Below are 10,170 nucleotides of genomic sequence, written 5' to 3' on the forward strand. Positions count from 1 at the left end.
GTGTATGTGGCTTTGTGACCTTGGAAAACACGATCTTTAAATTTCAGTTCATTGAGGATAGTACAATAATTAACAGGATTTTTTAAGATCCCAGGTTGATAATACATATGAAATAAAGCCTGTCATTAGTTTTATTTTTTTAACTTAATACTACCTTGCCTTCTCTGGGTCATAGTTATTTCTCCAGATTGTCAGAACTTTTTAAAAAAGAGCTTTTCCCTCAGTACTAAAAGAGTCAGCATAGGAAGCCTCACACTTGGGATTAGAGAAGTATTTGAAATAACTATTTTAACATGTAGGTTTTATTATTACTCAGACATGGTGCAGCCAACAGATCCTGGAGGCAACTGACATTGAAAAGATAGTTTGTTACAGTTTCCAAGAGGAGGGAACATGTCATACCTTAGGGAAACACCAGGATTGGTCAAGAGGCAAAAGGAGCAAGGGGGAAATACAAGCGAGAGTCTTTATTGTGCTTTCTGTGGGAAGGAACAGGCAAGACCAGGTAAACCGGTTTAAGATTGGCTGCTTTGAATAATATCAGCAGGCTCTGGGGCATAGGAGCTGTCCTTAGCTGTCTGGACCCTGGCCCTGGGGCGTTTAGAGCAGGTGGATAGTGGCTCAGAATATGAGAGCCCAGTGAGAACCTAAAGAAGGTTTTTGGGATGTGGGCTCTGGCTTGGTTGGAATTGGCCAGCCTTAGGAAGAGCAATCTCTCCAGGATCAGCAAGGCCCCAGATGTCAAGGCACCAGAAACACAGGGTTAACAAAATACTCTACACCCAGTCTGTCATGGGACTCCTCTCCGGACTCAACCTAGTTTGGTCCTGCTACAAAGGAAGGCATGCTGTTTTTTTCAGGCCCCTCTTAATACACGTTTACCTTGGGTGGGTGGGGGCAGAGCAGGTGCTAAGTGGTGTATTATGAGGGACCAGTTTATTGATTCGTATTCTCATCCATTTATTTAAATACTTACTAATCAATTATAAGTGTGCCAAACAAAATTGCCTCCTAAAAGAGCAAAGTTAGCCTTGGATGAGGAGCTGTAGAAAGGGGACATTTCAGTTATAGTGACAACATGGGGCAGCCTGGAGGCCATCAGACTGCCTGTGGGTCATGGACAAAGAATAACAGAACAGGAAAGCGGGATGAAGGAGAAGAGGGCTGCTGTGGAGAGGAATGGACAGGAGGCTGGAAATAAACCAAAGAAGTCTCAAAGTTAGGGGAGGAGTAGCCACAAGGAAAAATAGTCTACTGCAAAGGGGAAGAGGCTCATCATGGACAAACTATTTCACAATGAGTTTGGAACCAGCCCTATTTATTTTACCATTCTGAAAATATCTGGTTTTCTAAGCAAAGAAAAATCAGACAGGGAGTGGGATGTATCAGACCCACGCTCCTAATTACAGCACTTTCACATTTCTAGAGAAAAGAAAAAAGAGGAAGTTAAAAACTTCTTTTCAGTTGGAACCTTTGGAGAACAGGTACTCTAGAAATCAAACAAACAAACAAAAGAATTTTAAAGTCCTACTCCTGTAAGTTTGAAGGCGAATCCCCCTCTTTCAAATCATTTCCACAAGAGGCCAGTGTGTCCTTCTTTTCTTTCCATTCTGTCATTGCTCGCGTGGGTTTGACAATGAAAGGTCTGAGTTATATCAGGAGTAAAGGTAAGGAGGTGAGAGTGAGGGCAAGGGGGTTAAGTTACTTCTATAGGTTATGAAAAGTGTGAAATCCAGATATTAATGTCCAAATAGTTACATTAGTCTTTTTTTTAAATTGAAGAATAATTGACATACAATATTGTATCAGTTTCAGGCATACAACATAATAATTTGATATTTATCCACCTTATCAAATGGTCACCATGATAAGTCTACTTACCATCTGTCACCATACAGAGTTATTACAATATTATTAACTGTATTCCCTATGCTGTACCTTACATCCCATGTCTTATTTATTTTCTAACTGGAAGATTGTACCTCGTAATCCCCTTCACCTATCTTGTCTATTCTCCCAATCTATTCCATCCTTCAGATTTAGAGAAATGAAATTGAATATATATATATATATATATACACACACACATACACACACACACACCACATCTTATTTATACATTGATCTATCTATGGACACTTGGGCTGCTTCCATATCTTGGCTTTTGCAAATAACATTGCAGTGAATATAGGGATGCATATGTCTTTTCAAATTAGTGTTTTTGTTTTCTTCAGATTAATACCTAAAAGTAGAATTGCCAGATTGTAGGGCAATTCTATTTTTCATTTTTTGAGGAACCTCCATGCTGTTTTCCAGAGTGGCTGCACCAGCTTGCATTCCCACCAGCAGTGCACGAAGGTTCCCTTTTCTCTATATCCTTGCCAACACTTGTTATTTGGGTTGCACTCAAGTCTTAATAGCAGGATTCAATTTCTACATTAGGCCCACTGGTCTTAATATGGGAACAGGGTGTTAGCCTAGGCTTGAGGAATTAAAAATAGACAAGATCTGACACAATTCTAACTGTGGTGAAGTAAGAATTTTAAAATTCACAAACATGTTGTGTCAGAGGTTATGTTTCCCCGGAAGAAGACTCTAAGACTAAATTTCCCTGCCAGAAGTTTATTGGAGAGTACTCATGGGACATGTGGGGAAATGAGGAAAGTAGGATTGGGCAGAAGGAAAAGTTGGGCTATGACATAGTCACAACGAGGACTCAGATTACCCCATGGGGATATTTAGTGCTGGGATGTCCTTACAGAGTTGTCCCAGATTGGAGAATGGGGGCCAGGCCTTTTTACCCTTATCCTGTTATCTCCACTTCCTGCTCCTCCCTCCCTCTGGCACATCAACCCTCTTGCTAGTAATTACCACCCTGTGGTCCATCCTTTATTACTTTCCTACCAACTCATGGCCTCTGTCTCTACTTCTTCCTCCATCTTCACCTCATCCTAGGATGTTGCTCCAGGTCACCATATGGGGCAGACGTTGAAGCAGGTTGAGTTATGTATCAGGGCTGAGCACAGAGGAGTATAGTATGGTCAGGGAAGGAAGTTTCTGGAAGGAAGTGGTATACATGGAACAGTATATCGAAAGTCATGGCCCTGTCCTGAAATCTCTACACTCTACATCAGGATCATGAGACTCTCACTGGTCCCAAAGGATGTTCCACCACACTTGGGCAAACATGCCACAGAATGAATAACCCTCACTCCACCACACTTGGGCAAACATGCCACAGAATGAAGATAGGAAATGATTACTTGTGATTTAACTCCTTAGACCTGCAGCCTCTCTTGGATTGACTCATTCTGGTCACTCCACATGCTCTTTTCCTTTAACACCACAAATGATATGCCAGGCCTGGAGAAGGGAAGACTTCCACAGTCAACAAGTGGAAATATTGGGTGTTCATAGCAGGCAGGTAGTTTGTGGGAAGGTATTTACATGATTGTGAAATGTAAGAATGGTACTGGCCAATAATGTGATGTTGATTTGTAAGGTGAGGGCTAAGGGTCAAAGAGTCACTACTCTCTTGGGGCTGGTGTTTGGGAAAGAATGGTTGCCAGTGAGGTTAAGGCTGGATATAATTATGGAAGCCAGACCAAGTGTTAAAATGGCAGTTTACTAAGGGCTACAGTTTTAGAACTGTCATCAGCTTATGACCTTCTAGTTCTCCTTCCACCTTCTCATTTCCCAATTTCCTAAATTATAGAATATTCAAGTCCTTCAGGGTTTCTTGAAAGAGAAATTCACCATTTTCCAATCTGTGTGAGTCTAATTATATCTTAGTGTCTTAGCATAATGATTTCTGGAAAGAGTAAGTCACAAAACACAATTTCCACATGGTTCTCAAATGTCTGGTTTTAAGCACAATGTTTTCAAGTTCCAAGAAGAGATAGAAATTTCAAAAATAAACTTAAAAGGACTTTGAGATAACTAATGAATGAATGAAGGAGGAAAGCTGTGATAACCATCAAGCAGGATCTTAAAAGGGAAGCATTTGAAAGAGGCCATATATTAGTTATAGTTCTTAGTCACCAAAAACTGAATAGAACCCAAACCACAGCAAAGGCTGTTTTGTTTGCAGAGCTAATATTAATTTCTCATGCACCTCTTCAAATTCTTGACCATGTTTCTGTAAGGGACACATCTCTTAAATAAACAGATTCCAAAAAATCCATCAAGATTAAAGGCTTCATTTTTTTTTCCTTAAGAGAGATCAAGCATCTAAGATTGGAGCCAAATGGCCATCGTTGTAGGAAAGGGAAGAAACGTCAAGGGAATGGGAACTCTAAGGAAAAAGTCACTTCTCCAAGCAACTATCTCTTCCATCAGTTCTCTGCTCTGCACTTAAGAGACTGTTTATTTAAGACATCTAGTCTTGGGGCGCCTGGGTGGCTCAATCATTAAGTGCCTGCCTTCGGTTCAGGTCATGATCCCGGGGTCCTGGGATCAAGCCCTGCATTGGGCTCCCTGCTCTGCGGGGAGCCTGCTTCTCCCTCTACCCCTCCCCCTGCTTGTGTTCCCTCTCTCGCTGTCTCTCTTTCTCTATCAAATAAATAAATAAAATCTTTATAAAAAAATGACATCTAGTCTCTTATAATGTGTCATAGGAAAATGACTGTCCATGAGAGGGGTCTAGCATGGAGTACTGTTCATCACAAAGAGGCCAATGAAAGGATCTGTCTCTTTAGACAGAGTTAAATTTTAAAATAATGGGATCAAGGAAAAAAGTAGCATATGGGTTCCAAATGCCACATGTCTCTTCAAAATTAGCCCAACGTGTTGTGGCAAATTAAGTAAAGTAGAAGCATCTTTTGTAAAAATGAACTTAGGAGCATAGGTACATCCCAGCATCCATGTATCGTACAAGTTCTCTAAATCATACTAACGGAGGGAATGGTGGGAGAGTGTGGCCCTACTCTTAGGAAAACTGAAACAGTTCTGACCTCTCCATTCAATTTGGGAACATCACCGTGTCTCATTTTTCCCTTTCCCAGCATTTTCCCTCACTTTCCTACTCCCTTAACATGTGAAATGGAGTTAATTTTACCTTTCTATCTCCTCGCAAATAGATAGCAAAGATAACATGAAGTGAGGAATGGGGAACCATTCTGAGATGTAAAAATACACACTGAATCTGGTCTGGACCCAGAAACTCCTCTGAGCAAGGGCGCTACAAACCGCCCCCCCACAGACACACACACCTGTGTCCCGACCCTGAAGCACCACTAATGGTAACCTCACAAGGCTAAGGAGAGGGGAGGAAGCTGGACAACCTCCCACACAGAGTGTATCAGTTAATACAGTCAACTCTGAATTTCTGCTCATGGGTGCAAACCGAACTGTTTCCACGTTTATCTGTCCAATGCAGAAGAGCCAAAATGGAATCTCCTCATTTGTAGGTACCATCCGGTAGTGTAGTGACTGGGGAGATGGGAGGACATCTGACTCCTCAGAGTCTCGGTTTCCTCCACACAAAATGAGGTGATGAAGGAAATGGCTGTAAAGGTTCTTTTAAACTCCAGCATTCTGGGTTTTGAAAATTGGAGGAAAAGGAGGGCAGAACTGACCAGTTTGTGTCCTGGGCGCCAGGCCAGACATTCTACCTCCCCATTGTCTCCTCATAATGAAAATAACTTTGGTTCAGTTAAGGCCAATGCAGCCTCAATCTCCCACTGGTTTGAAAGTCAGTCATTAGACTCAACTCAAAAGCAGCTGGTTCTATTTCTGTCTGACTTTCGGTGCCAAAGCTCAACCCCCAGTTTGTTTGGTTTTAATAAATTTATTCTGTTGTTGCGGACATTGTGTAAAATGGAAAAAAACAAGTCTAGACTGGTTTGAGTTCAGGAAGTTAGGGCAGGGTCTCTTTATTAAAAATAAACATCCTCCTTGTTTCCTTTTCACTCTTTTCTCACAAATCTGCTCCCCAAAGCCCTTGGAATCTGGGGCTCCACTGTGTGATTATTGTCCCAGATCCTTGAAGAACACCTGACCACTTCATGAATAATAATGACAAGAATACAAGAAGTTCTTAAGGGAAGTTAACAGTAATACAATTTGGACATAACAAGAAATTAATTAACCAAACCCTGGTAGGATCTTTTATCTTCCTTTTATAAAAGCTGTCACATTAATCCCAGTGAGTGAGACCCATTTTTATCTTCATCCCCCACTCTATGTTTTTTGGCAGTCACTGCCCTTCTAGCTTTAACCAAGGATGCTGGTCTTTATCACTTCCTGTCCCAGGTTCTGTAACGAGATCCAGGACTGAGTTTGTATTCAGTCCTCTCCCTTCCACCTTTTAGAGGTTTTCCTTTCCTTGTGAATCTACCTCTTCCTTTTCTCCTCAGGGATTTTGTGAAGTGCTATTAAAATATAGGGGTTTATAATTAGTGAGGTTCACAAGTGACCTGCAAAAGAAACCATACTAATAATTATTTCTAGTTCTTCAACAAACACTTGGAAGGGCCTGGTAGAAGGCAATATATCATGGCAGTTAAGTCCATAGGCTCTGGGGTCAGACAGTCTGATCCTACCACATATTAACTGTGTGTGTGTTTATGAGTTTCCTAATTCCTGTGTCTCAGTTCCTACAATGCAAAATGGGAATAACAGACTAACCTCATAGGTTTATTGTGAAGATCAAATGAAATAGCACAAGTTAAGGACTTGGAACATCACTTGGCACAGAGCAAGCATCAATTCTGTTCCCTGAGGAATATCCCAAAGTGGGCAGACAGACACTTCACAAGCTTTCTTTGATTTCCTTCCCCCCGCCCTCCTAGTTTGTACTAAGGTACTAGCTATTCATTCTACATAGAATATCTGCTGCACCTTCCCTAGCTGGCAGCCCCTCATTAGCCACCAAGGGCCACACTCAAATGGGTCTCTCTGGAGGTTCCCTTGGACCTCTGGGCTCCCCTAGTACATGACACAAGTGTGTCATTTAGTCAGCAGTGATCATATCTTATTGCCCCTATAAATTTACATACATGTCTAACTTTCTTTTAAAAGCATATAGCATAGGAGTGCCTGGGTGCATAGTCGGGTGAGCATCAAATGCTTGGTTTCAGCTCAGGTCATGATCTCAGGGTCGTGGGATCAAGCCCCGAGTCAGGCTCCAAACTCAGCACGGAGTCTGCTTGAGATTCTCTCTCCCTCTCCCCCTGCCCCTCCTGCTCATGCTCTTTCTCACACACATAAATAAATAAATAAATAAGCATATAGCATACACTGAGAACTCAATACATAGTTTAGATATCTCTGGGATACATCCAAAAACCTGTTGTCAATCATTTTTCTCCACCACGTCTATGCTAATCTGAAAATGTATGAACCTATGACAGTGACCAGTCAGAAAGAGACTCCATGGAGTTTGTCTTTTTAGTGTAGAAAACTAGCTAAGTTGCCTCCAAGAATAAATTTGCTAGAACCTATTGATTTTCTTCTCTTAGAAACTCTCTATGTGTGTGTGTATATATATATATATTCTTCCATCTCCAATCACCCTGAGGAAGACCATACAAATTAGCTCCTGCTGGACAAATTAACTTTTTGGAATTTAGCTATTTACCTAAAGATCTTTTGGAAAATTATGCATGTAGATTAGACATTTTACTGATGGAAAATTAAATCAGGGAGGTGGGAGGAAGCGTTGAAGTATGATATAAGAAACTCTTTTTTTTTTTTTTTTTTTTTTTAGTAAATGTTTGTGAACAAGAAAAAGGGAAAAGAACAGTGAAGGCAAAAACAAAGAAAGATGAAAACCAAAAAAGAAAAAAGACACTGGAGTTTTTCCCATGTGAAATGAGGAGGCACAAAATGTGGGCCTCTTCTTTCCTATCTATCTATCTATCTATCTATCTATCTATCTATCTTATCTATCATCTATCTAACATTTCTCTCTCTCTCTGCTTCCTGTGTATACTAGCTCTATAGATAACTACAGAAGTTCTAGGAGATGGGTGACACAGACTCTGTAACCAACAACTCAGGTTAATCAATTCAACAAATATTCAAAGGCAGCTTAGAATAACGGAAAACTCGAATCTGAGTTTTGGTCTCAGCTCCAGCATTTACTGGTTCTATCTTTGAGCAGGTTAGCCTTTCCAAACCCAAATTGGGGATACATGCATACCTGGAAGGGCTTTATGAAAATTAGAAACAATATGGATGGAGTATCTCAAATATACTAAATAACAGGTATTATTATTATTATTATTAAAGTAATCTCTACACCCAATGTGGGACTCAAACCCATGACTGCAAGATGAAGAGTCTCATGCTCAAAAAAAAAAAAAAAAAAAGTGTCACATGTTCTACAAACTGAGCCAGCCAGGTGTCCCTGTTACCATTATTATTACAAAGCATATAAAGCAATATAAGTAAAACATGATTCTTACTCTCAGAAAGGTTTATAAGCAATAAAACCAGAAAAAAATTTCAGAAAAACTTTCTGAAAATGTTGGGGAAATGAGAGCAAAATGCTTAAAGACACATAAAAGGTTGCAAACTTTACCCCCTAAAACAAACATACTGTAATGACTTGGCATTTTTATTAGGAAATAGATTTTTGCCCGGTTATTCTCAGGCCAATTAAATACTGTATCAGTGATCACAGGTCACATAGGACTTGGTCTGGTCCAAAGGAGACAGACAGGATTTAGATAGACAAAGGGAGAGGAAAGCATTCTACAAGAGGGGAGTGGTGTGCGGCAAAGGGACCCAGGTATCCGAGATGATCCTGAGCCTTCAAACACCCACGCCCCAGCCCCAGTGGGAGAAACTTCTAACACCCTTGCTTTACTCAGAGCTACATTCTGGAACTTTTTAATATTCTCATATCCTTGCACGATGCTCAGAGACCTACAGGTGATCTCTTGACTTCTTGCTACATTTTCCATGTACAGCCCGGAACTCTACCTTAGGACACATTTAACATTGTTCCTCTGGTTCTATCCCATGCCTTCCCTTTCCTTGATAGTAATTTGAACTTGGCCAATAAATAGCATAATTTTCTGGTGTATCCAGATGATTATTCAACCTTATCCCATGAGGCTATTTACCACCAGGATTCATGCTGACTACTTGGTCCCTAGAGAGGGAATGGAAAAAGACATGGAAAATACAAGATATTTGTAAATTAATCGGACTGAGGCAGAGCATTTGGGAAGATGAGTGGTTAAAAACATTGGCAAAATCTTTTACAAAATTATAGAGTTCTTTCCACATTGCCTTTCTCATAAAACACTTAATGTTTGCCAAATTATATTAGCTGAGAAGGCCCATGGCCCACCAAATGCTAAGTGACAGACTGAAAGTTTGGGTCTTAGGTTATGCCCGGTCACTTGAACTGTGTAGCCAAAGTCAACCTCTTCAGAGTGGGAAGGGCTTTCTCTTGTCTTCTTACAGGGGAGTATTTATGGTCATAGTCATGTTTTTTTTTGTTTTTACAACAAACCCAACTATAAGCCATAGTTAAAAAAATGATTTAGCAATATTTTTAGTGTGACTTGGTCAAACAACAAATATGTATTGATCGCCTACTCTGAGCAAATCATCCCGATGAACTTGTGTGTTTAAACTCCCTCTGTGTAACTCTATTTTGCTGGTATTGTACAATATATTTATTGTTTGGTTTTATTATTAGAACTCATGAAGGATTTAGGAAGTAGTAAGCAAAAGGATTTAACAAGACTCATCTCCTTCATTCATCCCTCAGTAAAAAGCAGCTTGTTCTATGGAGGAGAGCAGGTGGGAATCCATTTAGGGAGAAATGTATTTTCATTTATTTTGAAAAATAAATGTGTTTCATTTATATGGGCTAATGACTCCCAAATTTGCATTTCCAGTTCAGCTCAGACACTGAACACCAACTACATGGTTGTGCATTGCCCAGTTATGCTCAGGCCACGGGCATGACCTGAGAATACACTATGTCTTACACCCAGTGTAAGGTGTAAGACACTTACACTGTAAGGAGTAATGTGATCTCTCTATATGAAGATCACAAAAACATCTCAACTCATGTTCATTTCGTCCTAAAGCTGTAAATTGCTCTAGACCAGCAACACTTGTATAATCCAGAAACAAAGGGCACATCTTTGATGCCACACCTTTACCTCTACATTTATTGGTTCAACATTACCTTCGAAGTAACTTTTA

This window comes from Mirounga angustirostris, unplaced genomic scaffold (genome assembly GCF_029215605.1).
Source record: "Mirounga angustirostris isolate CCGP_5_RB_7025 unplaced genomic scaffold, mMirAng1.0.hap1 SCAF_5, whole genome shotgun sequence".
In the NCBI taxonomy this organism is placed as follows: Eukaryota; Metazoa; Chordata; class Mammalia; order Carnivora; family Phocidae; genus Mirounga; species Mirounga angustirostris.